Raw genomic sequence first — 27,139 nt, 5'->3', positions numbered from 1 at the left:
TGAAATCAATATTATATCATATGTTAATTAGAAATTAAACAAAAATATGTAAAAAAAAAAAAAGATAACATGGCAAATCCTTAAAAAATGGTGTTTATTTTTTTTTAAATGTTTATTGTTTTTGAGCAAAAGAGAGACAGAGTGCAAGCAGGAGAGGGACAGAGAGAGAGGGAGACAAAGAATCTGAAGCAAGCTCCAGGCTCTGAGCTGTCAGCACAGAGCCCAATGCAGGGCTCAAACCCAGGAACCAGGAGATCATGGCCTAAGCTGAAGTTGGAAGCTTAACCAACTGAGCTACCCAGGTGCTCTCCAAAAAATGGTGTTTAAACGATTGGACATACATATGCAGAAAAATGAGCCTCAATCTAAACCTCAAAAATTAGCTTAGATCTACATCTAAATGTAAAACATACATCACAAATAGAAATTTGTGTAAAACATAAAACTATAAAATTTAGCAGAAACACAGGAGACAATCTTCATGACCTAAAATTAGGTAAGGAGTTATTATATATTACACTAAAGGCACAATCCATAAAAGACTAAATTAATGGACCTCATCAAAATGTAAAACTTTAACCCCATGAAAGGCTAGTTGAACAATGAAAAGACAATCTACAAACTGGGAAAAAATATTTGCAAATCACATATATAACAAAGGATTCGTATCCAGAATTTATAAAATTCTCAAAACTGAAGAATAAAAAGACAAAATCCCACACCCCCGAAGTATGCCAAAAATGTGAACATTTGGCCAAAGAAGTTGCATGTTGGCAACTAGGCACACAAGAAGACACTCAACATCATTAGTCATTAAGGGAATGTAAATTAAATCTGTAATAAGATATCACTACACACACAACAGAATGGCTTAAAAAACAAAACAAGGAGTGCCTAGGTGGCTCAGTCGGTTAAGTATCCGACTTTGGCTCAGGTCGTGATCTTGCAGTTCATGGGTTCAAGCCCTGTGTAGGGCTCTGTGCTGACAGCTCAGAGCCTGGAGCCTGCTTCAGATTGTGCTCCCTCTCTCTCTCTCTGCCCACCCCCCCTGCTTGAGCTCTGTCTCTCAAAAATAAATAGTTAAAAAAAAATTTTTTTTTTTAAAGTGACCATACCCAGTGTAGGCAACGATGCTGACTAATTGAAACTCTCATATGTTGCTGATGGCAAGGCAAAATGGCGCAGCCACTCTAGGAAACAGTTTGGGAATGTCTTTAAAAACCAAATATACAGTTACCCAGAAATTACTCTCCTGGGCTTTTATCCCATAGGAATGAAAATATATCGACACAAAATCTATACATAAATATCCCTACTGACTATTAGAAAAATTTAAATTATATACACAGTTTGCATTATATTGCTATTGGATGGTTCAACTGTAGATTCACACATTCCACTGCCTGCTACACATCTCCTGGATGTCCTATGAGCATCTCACACTCTGTTTGTTTGCTTAAGTTTATTTATTTATTTTGGAAGGGAGAATGACCAAGGGAGCGGCAGAGAGAGAGGGAGAGAGAGAGAATTCCAAGCAGGCTCTGCGCTGTCAGCCTGGAACCCAACTGAGGGCTCAAATTCACCGACCGTGAGATCATGATCTGAGCCCAAACCAGGAGTCAGACGCTTAACCCACTGAGCCACCCAGGGGCCCCTCCGACTCAATTTGTCAATATGTCCCAAATTCAACTATCTTTTCCCTAAAACCTGTTTAATTACTGGCACCATGACACGCTTGTTCAAGCAAAACTCTTAGTAGCCATCCTGGACTCTTTTAAATCAATTATCAATCATCCCAATCATCCCATATTTTTCTACCTCCTTAATCGCTCAAATCTGTATACATTCCCTATTTCTCCTACTATCTCCTTACTTCATTTCTTAGTCTAATCATTGCATAGCCCAGATTCAGCCCCCTTATCTTCCCTTTCACCTCCCCAATTCCCACCTCCTTCCATCTATTACTCCCTCTGATGGCAGACTAATTTTTTAGACCGTTCAATTTCAATCATGTCACTCCTGAACTCAAATTCCTTCAGTACCTTCTTGAAACTCTAAATATAAAATTCAGACTCCATAGCTTGATCTAGATAGACCCGATGGTCTTGATCTAGATCTAGCACAGATGTAGCTTCTGTGTTTTCAGACCACTTTTTCCCTTGGCTAGACTATAACTCCCCAACTTCATTTCAGCCCACGTGGTAGTTATCTCAAATTTTACCTCCCAGTGAAGTCCTTTATAAGTGCCACTCTCCAAACACCCTCTATATATGTTCATCTGCCAGCACTTGAACTAGCTGCCTCCTATTTCATTTACCAGTATGTCCTGCTAGACTAGATTCTCTGAAACCAGAGTCATTTTTTTGCTGTTACTTTACACACCCAAACCCTGACACTTAAAAAGTACTCCATAAATTAAGTGAACATCATTTCCTATAAGGGGAAACTTAAGAAGAATTCAGTTCAAATCAGATGTTCCTTAAATTAATGAGGAAGGGGAATCTTCCTTTTTCCTTCCTTCTTCCTACCATTCATATCTCTGGTCAATACAATTCACAGTCTGGTAGAAATGTCAGGCATGTGAAAACAATTATAATTCAATTTAATAAGTGCTAAAAGAGGAGGAAGTGATAGTTTTATAGAAGTTATTGACATGTTTTGGGGCACCTGGGTATCTCAGTCTTTAAGCATCTGACTTTGGCTCAGGTCTTGATCTAACAGTTTGTTAAGTTCGAGTCCCACACTGTGTGTGCTTAAGCCCCGCTTCAGGTGAACGTGAGCCCCGTTTTGGGGCTCACTTCAGGTGAGCCCTACTTTCTCTCTCTCTCTCTCTTTCTTTCCCTCTCCTTCTCTCTCTGTCTCCCTCTGCCCTTCCTTGGATTCACTCTCCCTTCCCCTTGCTCACTTGGGCCCCCCCCCTCTCTCTCTCAAAAAAAAAAAAAAATATATATATATATAGAGAGAGAGAGAGAGAGAGAGGGAGGGAGAAGTTATTGACATGTTTTCTATGTAAGACTTAGAACTGAGCCTTCCTTTTTTTAAAGATTTTTTTACTTTTAAGTAATCTCTACATCCAACATGTGGCTCGAACTCGCAACCCAAGATGGAGAGCTACATGCTCCACCGACTGAGCCAGCCAGGCACCCTGAGCTTTCCTTTTTTAAGGAACTTCAAACACAATTTCCTATAAGGGGAAACTTAAGAAGAATTCAGTTCAAATCAGATGTTCCTTACCAGCTTTTGTTTATAGATGTATACGGAAAAAAGTTAGACTTTCTTTCAAAGGCAGTAATTTATTTTAAAAATATACCATTTTAAATATTTTTTAATGTTTATTTTTTGAGAGAGAGAGAGACAGAGTATGAGCAGGAGAAGGCAGAGAGAGAGAGGAAGACACAGAATCTGAAGCAGGCTCCGGGCTCTGAACTGTCAGCACAGGGCTCAACATGGGGCTCAAACCCACAAACTGCAAGATCACGACCTGAGCTGAAGTCAGACGGTTAACTGAGTCAGGTGCCCCTAAAATATCATTAGTTCCTATAATTTTTTGGTCTTTGTTATTACTATTATATCTGTCATTGCTGCTAAGCTTAGAGGCAAAGCTCCAAAAGCTACACGTTAGAACTTCACGTTTCCATTTTGATAATCCACTTTCAACATCGGAGTTCACTCACAATCCCACTGTGTTCTTATTTGCCTTGGGAAGAGTTCTTTGGGGTAGATGCGCACGGAGGCACAGATTCAACTCCCACATAGTAAAATTCATAACAATCCAGTGATGTGCATTGTGATACCTAACTCCACACAAAATACCTATAACGTATAAGTGATTATCCCCACTAAACACCTAAGAAAAGTGGAGCCCAGAGGGACAAACTGGCTTACTCCAACAAGACCTTACCAGTTTTAAGTAGCAAACCAGAACCCAAACCAAGATCAGGGAATTCCAGTGCCAGTGTTCTCTCTGCTTGATCACACACAGCTCTTTTTGTGCATTCCCAATGCATCTGATGGTGGGATGTAATGGGTAATGTATCTGCACTATTAAACTCTGTTACCACCAAACAACTCAAAGAGCACCCCTGACTGATAATTGAACTAAAGTTATTCTTGATGTAAAATATTGTTAAACTTCCCCTCAAGGAGGCAAAGACCATTTTTCGTAGCCTAGTTAAGGATATATACATTTATATGAACATGGTCCATTTTTCCATTTGATCGAATTTTTGCACTTACAAATGCCTAATAAAAATACAAATGACCAAAATATAAATATCACAGCAATGAAAATCTGTTGGCCTATACGAAAGAGGCCTGACTGCACCTTTCATGTTGATCAAAAACATAGTAGCAGGAAAAGGCTTACTTTTTGTTAGTGTTGAAATTTATCTCAGTTATTGAAAGTTTTTGGGTAAACTGTCAGCATTTACTCTAACTGTGAGTCACAACTGAAATCTTTGTAACAAATAAACAGAGGAGACACTGTCTAAATTGAGAGAGGATAGAGGGATAGAAAGGGAAAATGGGATGAAAAATTAGATATATTAGATCAAACAGAAGGAAGTATAAGTATATTTCATCCCATATTTGAATAGCTATAACAAAGTTATTCCTTTTGTGGTCCTTTTGTTTCTTTTATTTCTTCCCAGTATCCAATCACATTTTCAATCCAAATTATCGTATTATTTTGCAGAAACACTTTGTGTTCCTTGGTGGATTTATTCAGCTAATTAATGTTAAAAAAAGAATTACTGAAAGCAAATATTGCGAGAAATAATTTCCAAACTGAAATTTATACACTTGAAAACTGATTCCTACAAAAATGATTTGGCTCTATAAAAAAAGAAGCAATCCGTCAACTCCACAGACCCAGACATGGGCCTGATAGGATTTCTTTTTCAGAGGAAATTACTGCTATGACTGATTCTTGTTAAGCCTAGGGGGGAGGAAAAAAATCCAATGGCAGGGCCTAACCAGAGACTGAAACAGAATGTTCTATTGTCTGAAATAATTATCTTTGTGTAGTAGTTGAAAGACAAATTAAATGTGTTAGAATCAGGTGAAATATTCACTTTCCCTCTTACTTTACCAGGCTCCCTCACTTTAACTGAATTACTACTAGGTGCTTTCGCCCCTTAACTCCTCTTGCATTCTGATAATCAAAAACATATCCCAGGCGCCTGGGTGGCGCAGTCGGTTAAGCGTCCGACTTCAGCCAGGTCACGATCTCGCAGTCCGTGAGTTCGAGCCCCGCGTCAGGCTCTGGGCTGATGGCTCGGAGCCTGGAGCCTGTTTCCGATTCTGTGTCTCCCTCTCTCTCTGCCCCTCCCCCGTTCATGCTCTGTCTCTCTCTGTCCCAAAAATAAATAAAAAACGTTGAAAAAAAAAAATTAAAAAAAAAAAAAAAAAAACATATCCCATATTTGGTTTTTATTCACACTCACAGTGGAAGACTGTCTGCCAGTGAGAATTAATGTGGCCTGTCCTAGTAACATAGCTGTATTTCCCACCTCAAACATTCCCTCAGACCATCATCCTGTAACTGCTAAGAACTATGTCAGACACGGCCCCCTGCCACGCACTCCTTTCCTGGCTTTTCCCCACCAAGGATGGAGAGGCCACCACCCCCACCCCCACCCTCCCAGAAGGCTCTTGCCAGCTCAGGCAGGAGGGTGGAAACAACGAGAGGAGGTTTATGTCTAGTAGCTTTTGCTGCTTGTTTGTATTCAGTTGTGTTCCTGTGAGTGTATGATGGCTAAGTAGACCAAATGAGAACTTTCGGATGAAAATGCAGAGGCCCAAAGCATGCCTGAAAGTTAAGCCTTCTGTGTGGTTTTCTGACTTCCCAAGTTTACCAAACATGCAGATAGTGTTTTTGAATGTCACAAATCCTTTTTCCTCAATCTTCACCACATAAAGAAACAGTGAACTGAAATCAACATCTTTGAAGATATATTTAAATGATAAATCACGACTCACGAAGGTTTCTGTAGTTGGAGTAAACCATGCATTTAATGGTGCCATAGCAGTGAAGCACTGTATGGAGTAACTATTTGTCCTAACATTTACATTGTCAAGTTAATATTCTATAACATAAAAATAACTATAGACATTTTTTGTGTGCTTATGCTGAACTGATGGGGGGGAGGGGGTTCACCTCTGCTTAAAATTAATACGTCTAGTGAAATGTGGTTCTTCCTCTGCCATACAGTGTGTGTGGTACAAGGTCATGTTCAGAACCCGTCTTCTCAAATGCCTGTCACTTACGTTTGGCCTTCATCATGAAATGAGGAGCTAGTGACACTACTGTTCTTTTTTTATACTGGTGAAATCAACATTTTCTCATTTTACCTCCTGAATGCAACCCTGATGAGACATTTGAAAGATATTTGCTTACCAAAAATAAATGAATTCATTTTCCTCTCAATCAGAAGGCAAATTTTCCTGGGAACCTTGCACTTTTTCCACTTTAACTATCCCTATTCTTTATCCAACATTTCACAAAGAATTCCTTATGATATTATAATGTCTGTGCATAGGAATAGTGGTTTAAAACACACACACACACACACACACACACACACACACACACATGCACGCATGTAGAACTTCCAGAGCTTTCTATGAAACAGAATTTAAAGTTGTTCAGTCCCTAATATGAAGGATATTTATTTTGTACTGATTCCCACGTCCCTACAAGAACCTAGTTTATTTTGATGTATAAACTCTAGGAATAAGGTAACTGAAGCTGAAGGTGGCTCTTTAAAGCAAGTCCTTTCTTCTCCTTAGCCGGTCATTCAGTATCGGGCCCAGTGCTGATCTTAGAATTTCCTGCGGTAGCTAGAGCTGGCTCCCATTACATTTCATATTCTCCCTTAAATGCTTATTTCATGTAGACACCACGCTTTCTTTGTCCCACAGTCATGCACCCATCTTGCATGACTTCCTTTGAGACTTCAAACAGGTTTTCTCCCTTTGCAGAAGGACTATTCTTATAGAAATAGATACTATGGGTTTGTTTTTTTATTAGCAGTCCTCTAACCTATGTTTTCCCTTTTTTTTATTTTTTAAGGCAGTCATCCACTACAATACTTAAATGCTTTGAATTGTACAGCCCTCATATATAGGTGCAAGATTTGTGCCATAAGAGTTTCTTATTACTCATTGTACCCAGAAACAATGAAATAACTCATGTGTAGAATTCAATACACATGTATTTCTCTCATTTATTGTGACTAGACCTACTTTTAATTATGTTTTATTTAAAAGAACAAAGTGTGGGGGCGCCTGGGTGGCTCAGTCGGTTAAGCGTCCGACTTCGGCTCAGGTCATGATCTCACGGTCTGTGCGTTCGAGCCCCACGTCGGGCTCTGTGCTGACAGCTCGGAGCCTGGAACCTGCTTCGGATTCTGTGTCTCCCTCTCTCTCTGCCCCTCCCCTGTTCATGTTCTGTCTCTCTCTGTCTCAAAAATAAATAAAAAACATTTAAAAAAAATTTTTAAATAAAAATTAAAAAAATAAATAAAAGAACAAAGTGTGGGGCACCTGAGTGGCTCAGTCTGTTTAGTGTCTGACTTTGGCTCAGGTCATGATCTCATGGTTCTTGAGTTCCAACCCCGCATGGGGCTCTGTGCTGACAACTTGGAGCCTGCTTCAGATTCTGTGTTTCCCTCTCTCTCTGCCCCTCCCCATCTTGCAATCCAACTCTCTCTCTCTCTCTCTGAAAAATAAACATTTTAAAAAAACAATAAACATTAAAAAAATTTTTTTTAATTGGGGCACCTGGGTGGCTCAGTCAGTTTAGTGTCTGACTTTGGTTCAGTTCATGATCTTACGGTCCATGAGTTTGAGCCCCACATCGGGCTCTGTGCTGACAGCTCGGAGCCTGGAGCCTGCTTCAGATTCTGTGTCTCCTCTCTCTCTCTGCCCTCCCCACTCTCACTCTGTCTCTCTCTCTTTCTCAAAAATAAACAAACATTAAAAATTCTTTAAAAAAAGAACAAAGTATGTGATGTCAAAAATTTTAAACTAAGGGAATAAGTAGATTAGATATCTGGTGAGAAAAAAAAAATTAAACCTCATTCTTTCTTTCTTTTAAAATTGTTTCCATTAAAATTCCCCACTGGGGGAGAGTTTTATTCTTGTTTCTTGACATTAGTGAAAACTAGAATTATTTATTTTTATAAAATAAATTTTAAAGCCTAAATGTAATGTGTATAGCCATAAACATAATTTTTATGTCATTTGGTTGTAATTTTATTTTTTATATTGTTTTTGTCTTTATTTGGGAGGAGGATTTAAATTTGTAAAGTGCTCCCAAAGATATTGTTATGGTGGTGGCATCACATTTTCTTCTTAATTCTTCGCTGACAGAAGAATTTTGTTATTCAAAATATGTGAACATGTAAAACAATCAGTATGAAATATAGAACAATATATATATTGAAACCATATATTTTCATTTCAACATGAAAAATGCATTGGAATACTGAAAGTATTTATAATACAGAATGGTTCCATGTTCTCAGATATTTTTGACCATGACTATAGTTAACATACTCATTAAGAAAATTCTGGTAAGGGACAACTGGTTGGCTCAGTCAGGAAAGCACGTATACTTGATCTTGGGGTGGTGAGTTCAAGCCCCATGCTGGGTATAGCAATTACTTAAAAAAAATAAAATAAGAAAATTCTGGTAACCTTAAGTCAATATGATATATCTTCTATGCTGTGACTTTCTCTACACTTTGGAAAAGCATGACAGACTAAAGATCACTTTAATTATACATACTTTTATTAAACATACAGAGTGATATCATCTAATTTAAAATATGAATTATTTTAATAAAAATAGTTCTGAATCAGTTTTGTTTCATAAGGAAAATGTGATTTTCTAATTTTATTTAGGACTGAATAAAGTGTTACCTTAAATTTATATGTAGATTATTCTACGTGCATTACAGCTTCTTTTCCTTGTACTTCATCTTCTTTTCCTCTCTCTTTTCCATTCATGTTTGTATTTTATTTATCTCATTGTAACATTTCCTGTAAGCCACTTGGAATTCTTTCTGAAATGAGGGATAATATAAATCAATTAATTAAAGTGCACTTTGAAATAAATAATCACTTTTCTAATGAAAAAGTAATAAAGTTATTAACTGTGGAGTGATACTGTACCAAATTTATGAATTATAGAAAAATATATCTAATAAAACTAATCACCATTTTAGTAGGGATTTATGACCATACACTTGTTTAATGTTTATTTATTTTTGAAAGAAAGTGTGCACGTGTAAGCAGGAGAGGATGGAGTGGGGGGGGGGGTGCGACAGAGGATCCCAAGCGGGCTCTGCACTGACAGCAGTGAGCCCAATGCAGGGCTCAATCTCACAAACCAGGAGATCATGACCTGAGCCAGTCAGACGCTTAATAGACTGAGCCACCCGGGCGCCCCACCCATCTTTTATAAATTGAAGTATTTTCCTTCAGAGGGCTCTAAATTGCCCAGATTTTGGCTATGCAGCGACAACCTTCACCCAAACTAAAATCCAGGGCTGTGACAAGGAAACTTGATCCAATGCTAATTGTGTGTGACACTCTTTTCCAGGTATCCTCTCTGGAACAGAAGTTACAGCCACTGTATTTCTGAATTCTGACAGGGCAGACAGGCAAGGAACTCACTCTTCAGGACAGATCCCTCTCTCTCTCTCTCTAGGGAGGACAGCAGAGTCCTTACCAAATGACAAATGACCTCTGAGTCATGGCTCAATAGAACCAATAGAGCTCTCAAGAACGAGCAGCAGTCAAGCCCCTTTGAGGTGACAAGAGCATTTGGCCATCAAACCTAAGTTATATACTGAGCAAGAGTGAAGGAGAGAAAGATTAAAAGTTATCAAAACTTTTAAGCATGGAAAATGTCTTACAGGGAGATTTTTAAATTTACATTTCTATAAATAAAATTTTAACTGAGGGTCATCATCTTTCTAAAACAAAAATGTATAAACTTTGTTTCAGGAACAACTAGTTGTAGAAAGGATATAATTTATTTTGTACAAATTACTTTGTACAATCCCAAGATTATTGAAATCTTCCCAACTATACCTGTTTGGCAAAATAAAATAAAATTAAATAAGCTTGTAAGGAACTGCTTTTTTTAATAATTGGTATTCATGATGAGGTTTCTATGTAAAAAAAGAAAATAAAGTTAAACTAATCCAAAATAAGTTAATAAAAGTGTGTGATCTATCAAGACTTTTTTCCAAATTTTTTTTTAACATTTATTTATTTATGAGAGACAGAGACAGAGTGCAAGCGGGGGAGGGGTAGTGAGAGGAGACACCGAATCTGAAGCAGGCTCCAGGCTCTGAGCTGTCAGCACAAAGCCCGAATCGGGGTTCAAACCCACGAGCCATGAGATCATGACCTGAGCTGAAGTCAGATGCTTAACTGATTGAGCCACCAGGTGCCCCCATATCAAAGACTTTTATCATTGAGACAATTTAGACTTGTTCTTTGAGGAAATGCAGTAACCTAATAATCATATTTATTTGGCAAGCCTCACTTTGAAGATATGTCAGTCAGCTGAGTCCCAGAAAAAGGCTGAGTTCTTTTTGTTTTGCCTTTTATTGTCAATGCATTGACAATAGATGTCAACTAAGAAGTTCTCTGTTTTTATCAAAGTCTTATTATATCAGATTTATTTTCTACAAATAACAGTGTTAGAGGACTTTGAAATAACTATCAACAATCACCTTAAACCAGTGCAACATGGGCTACCGACACTTGAAACTTCCATTGCTTATAAAATCACGATCTTCAAAAGTAGTGGCTGTTGGATCACTTGTCTCTAAACGCCATCACTAAAAACAATAAGCTAGATTCTCAACTCAAAGAGTTCTTTTCTTCTTTTGAATCTCACAGAATGAAAATCTGACCCACTATGTAAATACTAGTACATCCTTTAAAATGTACATTGGATTGTATACAGTTTGTGCTTTGAGTTTTTTTTTTTTTTTTCTTTATCATGTCCAATAGAGATGTCTGAGAAGAGTAACTTAGCCCTTCCAACACTACAATTTTCCAGGATGCCTGCCAAGGGAGTACTTAGGACGATGGCCTCTAGGCTGGGAGGAGAGCGTTATCCTCTATCTGGGCACGAGACACAATCCAGGAGGCTCTCAGGAGGATAGGCTCTGTTATCTGATAGCTCTTTTCCATTTCTGACTAAATAGATGGCAGGAGTTTCCAAGGGGTTAAAATTTCAATTTAGACCAATAAATACACTCCTTTAGCTGCTTCCTCGAATATAGCATATCTTGTTTTTATTTTTAGTTTCTTATTCTCAGAAATTTAGATTCTATTATTGATTTCCCTAATTAAAAGAGAAAATGCGCATTTCAACCCTTCACTGAATCTAATCAGCAACCTCCCAATGCCACTCCACCTGGGTTCACAAGAAAGAGAATGATTCCTTTTCCCTTTGGAATCGATCATGTTTATAGTATTTTGGGAGCTTTGGAAATCCTATTTTGTCATCGTCATAGATGATGTTTTTAAATAATATTTATCCTTTCTACATTCTGTCAATTTAATTTCCCCCTGGTTTATGTTCTTTCTAAAAAAGTCCCTTTACACAACTATTATCATATTTTATGACGCCAATCAAACATGCATGAACATCACAGTGACATTATGATTTAGGCCAAGGTTTGTAACCATCACTGCAATAACTGAGAGAATTTTGTTCTAATACTGATGCCAAAGCCTCATCCCCAGAGATCGAAACTTAGTAAATCCAGATTGGGACCCCCAAATCTGTATGTTTTCAGAAGCTTTAAAATATTTTTATTATTTAAAAAGTAATTGTTAGGGATGCCTGGGTGGCTCAGTCAGTTAAGTATCCAATGTCTGCTTAGGTTATGATCTCGGTTCATGGGTTCGAGCTGCATGTCGGACTCTGTGCTGACAGCTCAGAGCCTGAAGCCTGCTTCAGATTCTGTGTCTCCCTCTCTCTGCGCCCCTCCCTCACTCGAGCTCTGTCTCTTTCTCTCAAAAACATAAATAAACATTACAAATTTTTTTAAAGTAACTGTTGCAACTAGTCCAAGTAATTCTAAATTTTTTTTTTAAAGTTTATTTATTTTTGAGACAGAGAGAGACAGAGCATGGACGGGGGAGGGGCAGAGAGAGAGGGAGACACAGAATCGGAAGCAGGCTCCAGGCTCTGACCCATCAGCCCAGAGCCTGACGCAGGGCTCGAACTCACAGACCGTGAGATCGTGACCTGAGCTGAAGTCCGATGCTTAACCAACTGAGCCACCCAGGCGCCCCTAGTCCAAGTAATTCTAATGTGCTAATCAGCTAAGGTTAAGAAACACTGATTTAGGGTCTAAAAAGGAATTCAGATGCCTCTCTTTGGGTTAGTGATTTCCAAAGGACAAAGTGAACTATAACTGAAGTTTCACAAACTATAAAAAAATTTTAATTAAGAAAAACAATCTTGTTATAAAGTTTATAATGATGAGCTTTACAGAGAATGTCAAAACATATTCCCCACCATTCTCCATATCTGCTACCCACTTCTAGAGAGCAATAGAGCTATTATGTAGCTACCTTGTATTTCTCCCATCCTGTATGCCCTATAGTTTGGGACTTGCACCACCCATTAACAATTGAATCAAGAGGTAGAGAAGAAAGAGGAGAAAGGAAAGGAAAGAAAGAGAAATTGTTGAACTAGACCCACAAGAAATCAACACTGTCATCTTTGCTTCTTTTCCTCCACAGTTTCCTCACAGAAGTGTGAGGCCAAGACCTGAAGGATAAGAAGGTGGGATAAAAGGTCCAGGCTGAGAGAAGGCAAGATTTGGGTGTGAAAGAGAAAGAGGGCATTTTTGGAGAATTACGAGTTTAATATGGCTGGAGCATGAGGTAGCAATAGAGCTTCTTTTCATCCACAGAGATGGATGGTATTAAGTCCATTTTACAGATAAGAAAACTGCTTCAGAATCAGGATGTACTTTATCCAAGGGTACATCACTTATAAAAGGTGGAGGAAGGATTCTAACTGAAGATTCTCTGGCTCCTAATCCATGTCATTTCCACACATTCCAAGGAAACGTCAAAGATTTATTGTGTTATTCTCCACTGGCAATAGTGAACAGATAAAGAAAAAAACAGGAAAGGGAGATTTGAAAGAATACTTCAGTGGAAATTTTGTGATTACTTAGGACTCAAAGCCATAACGTTTTCATGTCATCATACACAATGACAACTTGATTTTATTTATTTATTTTTTTTTAAACGTTTATTTATTTTCGAGACAGAGAGAGACAGAGCATGAACAGGGGAGGGGCAGAGAGAGAGGGAGACACAGAATTGGAAGCAGGCTCCAGGCTCTGAGCCATCAGCCCAGAGCCCGTCGCGGGGCTGGAACTCACGGTCTGTGAGATCATGACCTGAGCCGAAGTCAGACGCTCAACCGACTGAGCCACCCAGGCACCCCATGACAACTTGATTTTAAACTAGTGCAACAAGGAAGCCACTAAAGCACATTGCAAAGCATGGATTGAGAGCAGTCGTGTGCATCTGTATCCAGAGAGAAAATGTTCCTCACGTGACACTAGAGCTGCTGCAGTGGTTTCTCCACCAGTGCAGCTCCCTCTGACTCCATTGCCTAACTGGAGGGCAATCTCAAAAACAGAGATGGGAAATTGGGAAGAGCAGACAGGAGAAAGGAAAATTCTTATATCCCGTTGCTCAGTCGCAAAAAAAAACTTGGTTACTCTGGTTAACTTGTCCTACCCTGTAAAGACACTTAAAAGGCTCTTCCTCATTCTCTACCTTCTTCCTCTAGTCATACAGCTCTCATTTCCCCAGACTGAAGAAGAGTTTGGAGAGACTATGTCAGTGAGTGTGTGTGTGTGTGTGTGTGTGTGTGTGTGTGTGTGTGTAATAGAGACAGGAGAGACCTCTATTAATCCCTGAAATCTCATTTTATCAATGTATGAAGACAGAAATATCGGTAATCAAACCCCTATGCACCAGAGAGAACCTGTGTAAAAACCTAGTTCCAGGGACAAGGTCTTGGAAACTGGAAGCTATGACGAGTCTTGTAAGGTCCTGTTTTAGACAAAGAGAAGTCATACCTTACAACCCAATGACAGTCTACAATTATAAGCTGGGTGATTTACATGATGTCTTGAAGGGAAAGCATGAGAAGCGAACATGCAGATATCATCAACATGTGCTTCCATGATGCAATTTATATTTTTTTAATTTTTATTTTTGGGAGAGAGACAGAGACAGAATGCAAGTAGGGGAAGGGCAGAGAGAGAGAGGGAGACACAGAATCCAAAGCAGGCTCCAGGCTCTGAGCTGTCAGCACAGAGCCCGATGCAGGGCTCAAACCTGTGAAACATGAGATCATGACCTGAGCCAAAGTCGGACATTTAACTGATTGAGCCACCCAGGAGCCCCCCTATGATGCAATTTAAAATACTGAATCTGCCATGTATTGGGCAGTGTACTGGGTGCTAGCAGAAATAGAAATGATTTAAGTAAATCTTTGCCACAAAAAACTCACTGTCTAACAGGAGAGATAAACATATAATAGCACAGTTCAGTTGAAATCCTGAAGTCCCACAACAATGGTGAGGACTAAGTAACACAGTAAGCCTGAAGAAGAGGGTGGATGTAAGAATAATGCTTCACAATCTGCAACTGGGTCTTGACAAATAAGTAAGATTTCCTGGGTGGACACCAACACAAAGCTAACCTATGGGTAGGAAATGTATAAAGAAATGTGTAAAAAAAATAGAGGGATGAAGCCCCATACGCCTTTCAGGGAACTGAAAACAATTCTACCTAAACCCATATTTGACCAGGTAAAGTGAAGCATATGAGAAGTCGCTGTGGATTAAAGAAATGGGCTCTAGATGGAAGCCAGAAGTCTTGAATTTAAAGTCTGGTCCTGACATTTTACAGGCATGTAAAACTCTGCAGGCAAGTAAGGCTCTCGGGTTTTCCATTTCCTCTTCGGTAAAGTAGAGACAATACTACCCACACAAACACTGGAAGTACACATAAGGTATCTAACCCAATGGGCGTGGGGGGGCGGGGGGGGCGGGGGAGTGGTGAGGCCTTTTAGGAAAGTGAAGTGTGAGGCCAAGACCTGAAGGATAAGAAGGTGGGATAGAAGGTCCAGGCTGAGAGAAGGCAAGATTTGGGTGTGAAAGAGAAAGAGGGCATTTTTGGAGAATTACGAGTTTAATATGGCTGGAGCGTGAGGTAGCAATAGAGAAAGCGAGGCTGTAGCCGTAAGATCACGGAAAACCATGAGGTGGGACAGCAGCAGACAGGCCAACGGTGAAGCACTGAAGAGTTTTTGTTTATGTTTTGCTAGTTTTTGTTTTGCTTTGATTTCAAAGCTGAGAAGTAGGCCTTTAGAAAGATGCATTCTGCTGCAGGTTGAAGTATTATTTGGAGGGCAGTCAAGCTGGATGCCAAATACAAATGAAAGCAGTTTCAGTCAATCAGGTGAGATTTGAAGGCGGGTTGAACTAAGGCGGCCGAAATTGAATACTCTGTTTTTTCCTCAGGTCATGTAAATCCTGTGCCTTTTTCCCAGGGATCTTAGTTAGAGCCACCTCTTCTCACTGTTTACCTTTCACACGCAAAAGTTTCTATTCCTGGCCTGGTTCTTGTTTCTCTCTTTCACTTAATTCAACCTACATTCATTTTTTTAAATTTGTTCTGAATATCTTTCACATCAACATAGGAAGTTATTGCAACTACAAAGTACATTCAGAGATGTAAATGAGTGTCACACTTGTGCTGACAATCAAGAGAAAAATAGCATTTGTTCTCACTTGCAAGGCCTCATTCATCCGCGTGGAAAAGTTGTTCCCAGTGTCTGTTGTCTGTAGACTTTTCAACAGCTACAGAGCAGCTTTTACACTAAGCAGCGTTTTCACATATCTACTCCTTACTTTCTTTGGCAGACTCACATTTTGTGTTTTTATTGCTCTGTGGGCTACATGTCTTTATTCAATAAATACAAATGTTTTCAAACACTGGCTGCACCAGGATTACACTTGTGCTGGGAGAACAGGGTCAGCAAGGTTATACTAAATTGCTCGATGATGGATTATCCTAGACAGCATTTCCCAAAATCTTTATACAGTATGTCACAAGCAGGTCAAAGGTCAGGCTGTTCTTCTACCGGGCCTTCTATCTCCAGATGCTCACTCTTACTCTGGGTTACGTACCAGAAGAAGGCAAGAGATTGTACACAGGTTTCACATAAATCACATGAAAAGTCCTAAGAATGCAGGCACCTAAATTACAACTGTGATGCCACCTAAGAACAGAGCAACATACAACAAGTCAAAGGCTAGCTCAGATATAAAATAACAGAACGGCAGGTACCAAATGAGGTGGGTCTCTTTGAATTGGCAAAGTGTAGGGAATGCCTTTATGTTGACTTATTATGTATTGAAAGCAAAATAGTTATTTTCTCAAATAAAGAAATAGTGTTAAAACAATGCTCTTTCATTTCTAAGAATTATTGGTCTTTCTGCAGTGTGCTATTTTACCGTGACATAGCATGATTTCTCCCTTGTAACAATTCATATGATTTAAAGCTCTCCCATACCAAATGTTATACTTAATGGTACATAGAAACGAATTTTAAGATTAAAGTAAAAATACTAATTTGATATTTATCAATCTCATTTCACTTCAAAGCTAGGAAAATGCCATATTTTGAAATTACTTTAGCAAACTATCTTCAATATACTAATTCCAATAGCATCTACTCTAGTATGCAATAAATTTTTAAAACTCGAATTACTCCACATAATACCTTATATAAATCTACTAAACTTCATAAAATATGTACTGAAATAGGAAAAAAGTTTTGCTCACTTCTCAGTGACACAGTATGCAAATTGCTGATGTCAATCACTGTCAAAAAATGCTCTTTTATATCAGTGCAGGAACAATTGAGTTCTTACTGACATTTCTAAACAACCAGAATGATAATTTGCATTGTTACTGAGTTAAAATCCTTAAATATATATTTATACTAATTCTATTTTTCTATCATCAAAATGAAAAACAGCATTAGAAAAAACTTCTAATTTCACATCTTTATCATATTGGTCGTATTTTTTGTACCAGAATTGAAAACACTATTTTATAAAGACTACGTTAGTTTTGTCCATACAGAAACCATCTATGCTTTCAAATTATAGAGATTAAATGTCATTTTTTATTTTTTTATTAAAAGGAGTCTATAAAGTCATCAATGTGTTTTCTTATTTATTTTATTTATGTATTATTAGACTCCACTTTGTTTTTTTTTAAAGAGTGAAAGCATCCCTTCAAAATGTATAAGAAATCACTCATGTTCAATATTTGATTTACAGCAGGCTATACGACAGCAAGAACTTAAATGTGCATGTGCTTCCAAGAGTAAGAAATCTCATCTTCAAGTAAACATTAAGACAGTGGTTCTAAAGAATTTGACCCCCCCGCCCCATGCTATTCCCAAGGCTGATCAACCTCTTCTAAGCTTTATATCTTCCGTGAGTTGGCCAGAAGCTTGTATTGACTAGATACTGTCCAGTGAAATAGAAAGAGCCTGCATGGGGGTGGGATGCAGGAGGCAGATACTACAAGGCAGAGTCAGAAACACAGACTTGGAGTGATTACTACCTCTTCAATCCCTGCTTTACCATTTGCCACATGTATGATCTAGATAGAGCAAGTTACACAGCTTTTCTAACCTTCAGTGTCCTAATCCATCAGTCAGAGATAATAACTGTACCCTCCTCTTAGATTTATTGTAAAGATTCAATAAAATAATGCAGGTACCACACTTGATACAGTGGCTGTAAAGTTCTAGAAGCTCAGTTTTATATCCCTGAGAACATTAATTCTGTAGTTTGAGAATAAGTAGAGTACATTTTCCTTAGTGCAGTATCTGAATGTATATATACGCAAATTAAAAGTGGAGGGCCACCTGGGTGCCTCAGTTGGTTAAGAGTCTGACTCTCCATCTCAGCTCAGGTCTCGAATTTCAAGGTCATGAGTTCAAGTGGCAGCTACTTAAAAAAAAAAAAAAAAAGAAAAAGAAAAAAAAAACTAAGAAAAAAAAAATGAAGTAATGACCTAAACAGCTACCTCTCATGTGCTTTATGGAGAAGTAGTTGGTCTATTTTGAAAGTACAGCAAGTGAAGAGTGAAGCTCGTCAAAACCTCAGAGTAGATTAATAGCAGGGTTGCTCCCCTTATAATCTACAGTTTAATCCATTGCTCTTTAGAGATGTAGTATGTAAATTCAAGTGAAAAGGTAATTAATAATCCAATAGTAGGAAACCTTTTCTACAGAAATCTTTGCGGGAAGATTTGCCATACTATCCTTTACAATCCCTATCTTGGGGGCAAAGATAATAATGGTGAATAATTACGATTACTTATTGAGAAGGTACTATGTGCCGGGAACTACACTAAGCACATGGCATACGCTATCGACTATAATTTTCATTAAAATTCTATTATGAAGGCTTAGACAGACTGAGTAATTTTCTTGCATGTGCAGTTATTAAGTGGTAGAACTAATAAGATTCAAATCCAGAAGTGATGACATTCTAAAAATCCTGCCCTTCCACTATGCCACATAACTCTCAGTAAGCACTAAACAAGTTTGATCTCAGTCATGACAAGATACTGCCTATACATTTGCCCTGGCATCCAGGACCATGGTGACATAAGAGGTGTCACTGGGACCACCCAGGTTATCCGTTCAGAGCATATTCATTACATTTGTTCTAAGACTTTTTTTTTTTTACTTCTTATGATGGGAAAAACAATGATATCAAATGGAAGATTTGTTTTCATTTGCAAAACAAAAACATGGGGAATTTAACCATTAGAACATTAGCCAAACTCATTATTGTTACCAAAGTGTGTCATAACAGAAATGTTTTTCTTTTTTTTTTGAAAATTTTTTTTAAGCATTTATTTTATTTTAGAGACAGAGCATGAACAGGGGAGGGTCAGAGAAAGAGGGAGACACAGAATCTGAAACAGGCTCCAGGCTCTGAGCTGTCCGCACAGAGCCCGATGCGGGGCTCGAACCCACGGACCGTGAGATCATGACCTGAGCCGAAGTCGGACACTTAACCGACTGAGCCACCCAGGCGCCCCTAGAAATGTTTTTCAATGAAACAGCAATTCCATTTCCAAGCTTGATTTGGTCTCTTGAGTTTCTAATAAAATGCTCACGGTACCAATTGTCTTCATTCCTTTTCTGATGTCTGACCACCTGTACTGAAACTATCCATCACTGCCCTTCATACACATTGCTCTAAGCAAGAGTTGCTGAAAAGACTTTTGGTAATTTTCACTGTTCACCTGGGATCTGAGATAGTACCTTAGAGTAGATAGAGATCTATTCTGTGTCCAGTCCTGTGTCCATCATCACTTAGGTTTTTACTTCAGGATAACAAAATGAAGGTGCCTGATTGAAATTCAAATATTTCTGGGGTGCCTGGGTGGCTCAGTCAGATAAGCATCCTACCCTTGATTTTGGCTTAGGTCATGATCTCACAGTCCTGAGATCATGACCTGTGCTGGGCCCATCCCTGGCCATGGAGCCTATTTGGGATTCTCTCTCTTTCTCTCTCTCTCTTTCTCTTTCTCCCTCTCTCTCTGCCCCTCCCCACTCATTCTCTCTCTCTCTCTCTCTCAATAAATAAATAAACATCTATTTATTCAAATATGTATTCAATTATTTATTAAAATATTTCTAAGCTCATCTCATCTCATTTACAAACAGGACAGGTATGAATCTGATCAGCAATGGATATGAAGTGTCGCTCCATTTACATTTCTTCATATCACACGAGGGCCAGCCCACAGAATCTCTAGCTTACTTTCAATGTACAAGGTGTAGCTTATTTTGAGGCATCAAGGTTTCTAAAACTAAGTGAAAATGTAATCTGAAAGTAGCAACTGAAATTTCATAACTTAATAAACTTATGCCTGCATATTTTTCCTGCATATTTTAGATATCCTTTTAAGCAGTAAGCCAAATCTTTGTGCAATAGCAACTGATAAAAAATAAGCTGTTACTAGTAAACATGTTAATGAATATATAGGTAAAAATCCTATGAAGATTTGCACAGGCACTCACAGAATTTTCTATTTCATTCACCTCCTCATTTAACATCTATTTATTGAGCCTCTAATATATGCCAGGCATCGTACTTGGCATTGGAGATATAGACGTGAACAAAGCAGATGTTATGTCTGCCCTTCTGCTGACTTCTGGTGTAAATGATAAAGAAGAGAGAATACTATAAGTAAATTCCTTTATCATAAACAAAATGATGAAAACAGTAAAAATACTAAAGATGTCATTTATAGGAAGTTGTTGCCAGAAAACTGGAAACAAAAAGCTGATGGGTCTTCATGTACCAGTATTCGTACACATATAGCAAGGTTTAATAGAATTTTTTAATTTTAGAGTAGAAGACATGTCAAATGCAGTTTACATTTCTCAGCCAGTAATTATATTTTCTTACAAGGGGCTATTACATTTTTAGAGACAGACACAGCAAATAATAAAAGGTTTTATTTGAGAGGAGAAACAAGCATGGTGGGGTTTTTTTAGATGAAAGGGGTATAATAAATTTATGAGACCTCACATACAGCTATAATATAATAAATTAGAAGGATTAATAGAATTGTGAGCTACAGTAACCTGCACTAGTAGAATGCCTATTTTATGGAGCTCGATAATACAGTTTATCATTGACTCCATGGGAATTCCCACAATATATTAGCTGCGGTGTAACAATAAAGCACACACAGTAAGGGGCATGTCCCTTTTGACACACATTCTCTTCCCACACTTATTTTACCAGGGAAACAACTCTGGTGCAGTTTAATTAAACTGCACTGCAATGAATTAGTCCAGGTCTTAGCCCTCTGACAGAGAGGGCCCTGGCAGTACCACAGGGGTCTGTCCCCTTATGATACCCGAGAGACTTCAGAAAACCTGGGAAAAAAAGTGTAGGGTCCCTCAGATGACAGTGTCACTGGACAAGCCCCGAGCTGTCAATCAGTTCACTTAAGGAAGCACCCATCCCTTTGGAGAAGTTTTTATATTTCCCCATTTGTTGACTATGGGTCAGTCTTTTGGGAAACATGTAAATGCCTTGGGAAGCTTTATGTTCTATTTCCCTAGCTGGGGACAAGACTATCATTGCTCACTTTAAAACAAAATAGCCTTGCTATTTTGAAGTCCACTGTGTATTCATAGCTAGCTTTGGAGAGGCAAGCCAGAAAGTAATAACTGAAAATAAACTTAGGATGATGATGAGTTCAAATAAACTCTACTGGTAATAAGATATGAATAAAAACATTTTCATTCAGAGTAAAAACTCTCCAGCTAAACATGATCTAGAATATCCAAGATGGAAGTGTATTACAAGAGATATGTTATTTCCCCAGAGTTTCTGATCAACAGCGTAGTAAGGTTACACCCCCCAATGACACAGAAAATCTTGCATTATTGATGAATATTCTTATTTTATCTGAACACTGTTTATTAATTCATGAGGGTGTTTTGGAATTGAAAGATAAAAATTTACAAAACAATTACATTTTTAATAACTGCTTCAAGCCAGATACATTGAATATTTAAGTGAACCAACACAAAGACCTCAAAAGAATTTATTAGACAATGGCAATTAGATCTCTAATAACTTGGCTCCACTGGAATTACTGAGCTCCATTTAGATGCCAGACATGGCACCTTAGTGATGGGTACACCATGTCGCCACCCTGCCTTTGGCTGGGGATCCTGAGAAATGACAGTCCCATTAGGTGTCGTGTAAAGCAGCTGACCTCACACTCTCAGCACTTGATCTTTGCACTGCAAGTGACCATTTGTCACTGTTGCCCAGAGATGGAGCTCAGGTGACTCAATGTCACCACTGCCTTTTCAAAAGAGTAAGATAGTTATAAGTTTTTTCCAAGTCTAGAACAGACTTTTTTTTCCCCTAAACAAATTTGCTTAGAAAAATAGGTAGGCAAATTAGAAGCAAAGAATAGACTTCTTTACACATAGGCAGTATGCTTTCTAATCATTACAAAAATTATCGAAACTTTTTTCAAAAATTATTGAAACTTTTTGACCCAAGGGAAAAAAAGATTTATGGTTGCCTGAAAACTTTCTCTTTACAATCTTTATCCCAAGTAGGTAACAATAAAAGTATTTCTACCAGAACAAACACATTAACATAGAGCACCCATAGAGGCTTATTCACAAAAAGCAGTATTTCTCTTTCCTTCTCAAATAAGGCTTAGTTTTCTGTAAATTGCAATTCTCATAATAAGAAAATTCCCACTACAATATTTTCAAGCTACAAGAATAATATCATCTTTCTATTTGTTGTGCCTAAGAAATCCCAGAATTTGAGCTAGCTAGTTAAGAGATAAGCTTCTCACATTTCTAGTCTCCTGGAGCCTTTTTCACCTCTAGTGATTCAGAAATCTCTGTGCTGATTTCACAGTAGTAGCTATTGAGCTAGTGACCATTGCATGCAGGCACTGTGCGAAGTGTTGTACACAGGATATTTTATGAATATGTCACTTTATTTTTTTATGAGCGTGCCATTTTAATTCCCAGTAGCAACATGGGAGTTTATTATTACTGTCTTTTTATAGATAAGTAAACTGAGAGAGAATTTATGTTATTTTCCCAAAAGAGACAGAGGTAGTAGCAGAGCTCGAATGCAGAGTGATTCTAATTTTAAAATAGATGCCGTTGAAAATTAATTAATTAATTAATTAGATGCCATTAAGGCGCCTGGGTGGCTCAGTCAGTAGAGGATGTGACTCTTGATCTCAGGGTCATGAATCTTTTTAAAAATTTTTTACAATATTTTATTTATCTTTGAGAGAGAGAAAAAAAACAGGGGAGGGGCAGAGAGAGAGGGAGGGAGACAGAATCTGAACCAGGCTCCAGGCTCTGAGCTGTCAGCACAGAGCTGGACATGGGGCTCAAACTCATGGACCATGAGATCATGACCTGAGCCAAAGTCGGAGGCTTAATTAATTGAGCCACCTAGTCACCCCATCGGGGTCATGAATTTGAGCCCCATGTGGGGTGTAAAGTTTACTTAAAAAACAATATTAAATAAATGAAATTACTCTCATTTTGGGGCACCTGGCTAGCTCAGTCAGTGGAGCATGAGACTCTTGATCTTGGGGTCATGAGTTCTAGCCCCATGTCAGAGATAGAGTTTACTTTAAAACAAAAATTTTAAAATAGATGTTAAATTCTTAGCTACACAATTCAAGATCTTTTCTCAGTATAAATATTTTCATTTGAAAAATGTCTAACTTTTTCTTCAACAAGATCCTTTTTTTTTTTTTTTTTAAGATTTTATTTTTTTTATGGGGCACCTGGATGGCTCAGTCAGTTAAGCGCCTGACTTTGGCTCAGGTCATGAGCTTATGGTTTCAGAGTTTGAGTCCCACGTTAGGCTCTTTGCTGACTGCTCAGAGCATGGAGGCTGCTTCGGATTATGTGCCTCCCTATCTCTCTACCCAACCCCACTCACTTGCTTGCTCTCTCTCTCTGAAAAATAAATAAACTTTAAAGAAAAAATTTTGTAAGTAATCTCTACACTCAGTGAGTGGCTCGAACTCACAACCCCAAGATCAAGCGTCAGATGTTCCACCAACTGAGCCAGCCATGCACCCCTCAACAAGATTTTTAAAAAGATTGGGTCATTTGTTATCCCTCTTGACCCATCTTATTGTGTAATGACAGAGGTTGAAATATTGTTCCATTTGAGGAAGCAACTTTATTCTGAACTCATGTTTCTTTGGAAATGATATTGTTTACATGCACTGTGCTCTTGCTTTTTCTTCATGTACCTGTGTCTCCCCTGGAATGTCTTTCCACTAGACATACGTCTCTAACATCAAAAATGAACTATTCCCTTAATTGTCAAAGGAAGAAATAACTGAAACTCCAAGTTATGATAAGCTACCTGTAACTATACTGCTCCCTATTATGACCTCCCACTTCCCAGCCCAACCCTTATTTATAAGAAACTGGATTGATTTACAATTGAAAATATAATTAAATCACTTTAACATTGGAAATAGTATGGCAAGACCTTTATTTTTGTGAATTCAACATCTGAGTGTTAACATCCATGGCACTTGTTTTCCCAATTTATTTTACATTCCCATATTTTCCCAGTTTATAGTATGTATGAAAATAAGTTTCGTATCACCCTTTAAACGTTTTATTCTGAAATACCAAGTGTATCAGTGAACAATAAAATTTTTGACAATCTCAATGTTTCCATATACTTACAATTAATGTTTGGCTGACTTTGAACATAGTAGCCTTAAGATAAAATAAAATTTAAAGATACTAAAAATATTAAAATGCTAAGTACAACCATAACAGAAAGACAAACATACATAGCTGAGGTCAAATGAAAGAAACGTAAACATCTAGGTGCCAGGGAGGAGCCCAAACAAGCAACTTATGAGACAAAGGAAATCAGTCAGAGAGAAGTAGTGCAGTTGTATGACCTAGGGCCCAGAAGCAAAGGTTTCAATTTCCACATGGGGACAAGAGATGTGGCCTTGAATGCACATACTATAAAGAGGTGGAAACAAGACATCTCCTGAAGTTAGGGCCCCAAGGGGCTGCCCCTTCAATGTAAGACAACCTTTCCACCCCAAAGTTCCAGAGACAAAAAAAAAGACACCATCTCTTCCAAAGGCTCTAACAGGATTCTAAAAGTAAAAATCCATTTGAGAAAGTGAAGATTCAGTTTATGTTATCTTATGGAATAGGAAAAATATCAGCATGAAGATGTATTCCCAACTCTTAAATTTGAAAAACCTGATAGAGGAAAATGCAAGGCTACTCTGCATCAACACTGTAGAAATCTAGATTGACGGTTGTTTTCCTTCAGCATTATTCTCTGGCCCTGGACAAATATACACACAATCATCAATAAAGCTGACCTGAACCCCAAATTCCAAGCCTAATACAGTAAGCAATACAACCAACGGGGGGATTAGAACCCAAAAGCTTCAGAAAATCAAATAAGATGAATTTCTACCATTTTGGGTCTCTGCGCCTTTCACAGAAGTCCCAACAGCACTATGTTGGGACAGAGCATCTCACAACCTCTGTGGTCCCAAGGAGCCACCATGTGGAGGGCCCAGGGAAGAGTGTGCCATTTTCAGTGGAAAACAAGAGGCAGTTATGAATTATGATGACTACATACTTTGGATCTGGATTTGCTGCACCTTTTTTTTTTTTGTAATTTTTTTTTTTTTTTACGTTTATTTTTGAGACAGAGAGAGACAGAGCATGAACGGGGGAGGGGCAGACAGAGAGGGAGACACAGAATCGGAAGCAGGCTCCAGGCTCTGAGCCATCAGCCCAGAGCCCGTCGCGGGGCTGGAACTCACGGTCTGTGAGATCATGACCTGAGCTGAAGTCGGACCCTTAACCAACCGAGCCACCCAGGCGCCCCACCTTTTTTTTTTTTTTATAGTAAGACACCGACTGCTTAAGAAATAAGGATGTTGCAATGAATCCATTAAACAGATGTGAAAAGGAGCATTTTAAGAGGTGCAGTTTCTTTGAAAAATGGATCAAATTCTTGAATTCAACATAACTCAATATGTTTGTAAATAAACATATTTGTTTACCTGAAAAAATAAAACACAAAATTAAATAAATAAATAAATAACATGAGAGGGGCCTATAGCTGGCTCAGTCGGTGAAGCATATGAATCTTGATTTCAGAGTTGTGACTTTGAGCTCCATGTTGAATGTAGAAATTACTTAAAATCTTTAGAAAATATGTTAAATAAACTATAAAATAAGTATATTTTAAGTTATTAAGGAAATAATAAAAAGAGCCAAAACTATAAGGAAAGAACAGAACATGATTTTAAAATCAAGATATAGGAAAAAAGGAATAGAGCTTCTGTAAAAAAAAAAAAAAAGAAAAGAAATAAAAAGAAGAATTTTGGAATTCAAGATTGAAATTTTAAAAATTGAGGATGAATTAATAACAAACTACATGGAGTTGCTGAGATTTAGATTAGAGAACTGGAGGATAGTTCTGAAGAAACTACCCAGGGATAGCAGAGTGAAAGAGGTAAGGGAAGAGGAAATATGAAAAATAATCTACTCCAAAATACCTCTTGCTGGAACTATAGAATATCAAAGCAGAAAAAAATATTAAAAGGAATCAGAGAGAAGACAGATTGTCTGCAAAGGAATATAAATTAGACTGTTAACAAATGAAAAATAACTGTCAGCCTTGAATTCTATACCAGCTCCAATATCACTCAAAGGTATACATGAACAGGTAATAGGAAATACAAAAAATAGAGGAATAAGTTAATTGACACCATAAAGAAGTAATCAAGCAAATTCAATGAGTGGGTCATTCTCAAAAATGAATGTCATGAAAATAGTGAAGGCATAGACCCTTTGCTAGATTAAGAAGATTTAAGAGATATAACAGATACATGCAATGTGTAGATTTTGGTTGGATCCCAGTTTGAAAAAAGAGATTGAAAAATTTGGAACGATTGACAAAACCTGAATATATACTCAGTACTAGTTGATATTAGAGAATGGTTGCTAAAATTTTTATATATGTTAATGACATTTTATATGTATTAGAGCTCTCTTTAGTTTAGAGAAGCCTACTAAGCTATTTGCATTTGGGGATCAAGTATCAAGATATCTGTGAATTTATTTTTAGGTTGTTTAGCTAACGTGCATATGTGTGTGTGTGTGTGTGTGTGTGTGTGTGCGCGCGCGCGCACGCATGAGTGTGTATAGATAGAGAGTGCACATATGGCAAAAACTTAACAAAAGTTTTAGTCTAGGTGATAGACATATGGGTGTACGTAGTTCTTTAGTTACTTTTCTATATGTTTGAAATTTCCATAATAAAAAAATTAAGAGAGAAAAGATGATGTAAATATATTCTCATAGACTAGATCATTTTTTGTCACTTGCAAATCACACCAAAAAATTTTAGTAATAAATAAATCACAGTAAGAA

At 37.9% G+C, this 27,139-nt stretch overlaps 1 long non-coding RNA gene across 3 annotated transcripts in view; it reads right to left on the bottom strand.

The window, feature by feature from the left end:
* Positions 1-27,139, bottom strand: part of LOC109275820 (uncharacterized) — a 190,016-nt gene that overhangs the window by 46,710 nt on the left and 116,167 nt on the right. For all 3 annotated transcript variants that reach the window (XR_002084393.2, XR_002084386.2, XR_002084392.2), the window contains exon 5: positions 8,926-9,068. This is a non-coding gene — a long non-coding RNA (uncharacterized LOC109275820). The remainder of the gene's footprint in view (positions 1-8,925; positions 9,069-27,139) is intronic.

Source organism: Panthera pardus, unplaced genomic scaffold (genome assembly GCF_024362965.1).
Source record: "Panthera pardus isolate Hobbes unplaced genomic scaffold, ASM2436296v1 HiC_scaffold_13, whole genome shotgun sequence".
Lineage (NCBI taxonomy): Eukaryota > Metazoa > Chordata > Mammalia > Carnivora > Felidae > Panthera > Panthera pardus.
This window is presented reverse-complemented; position numbering and strand designations above follow the sequence as displayed.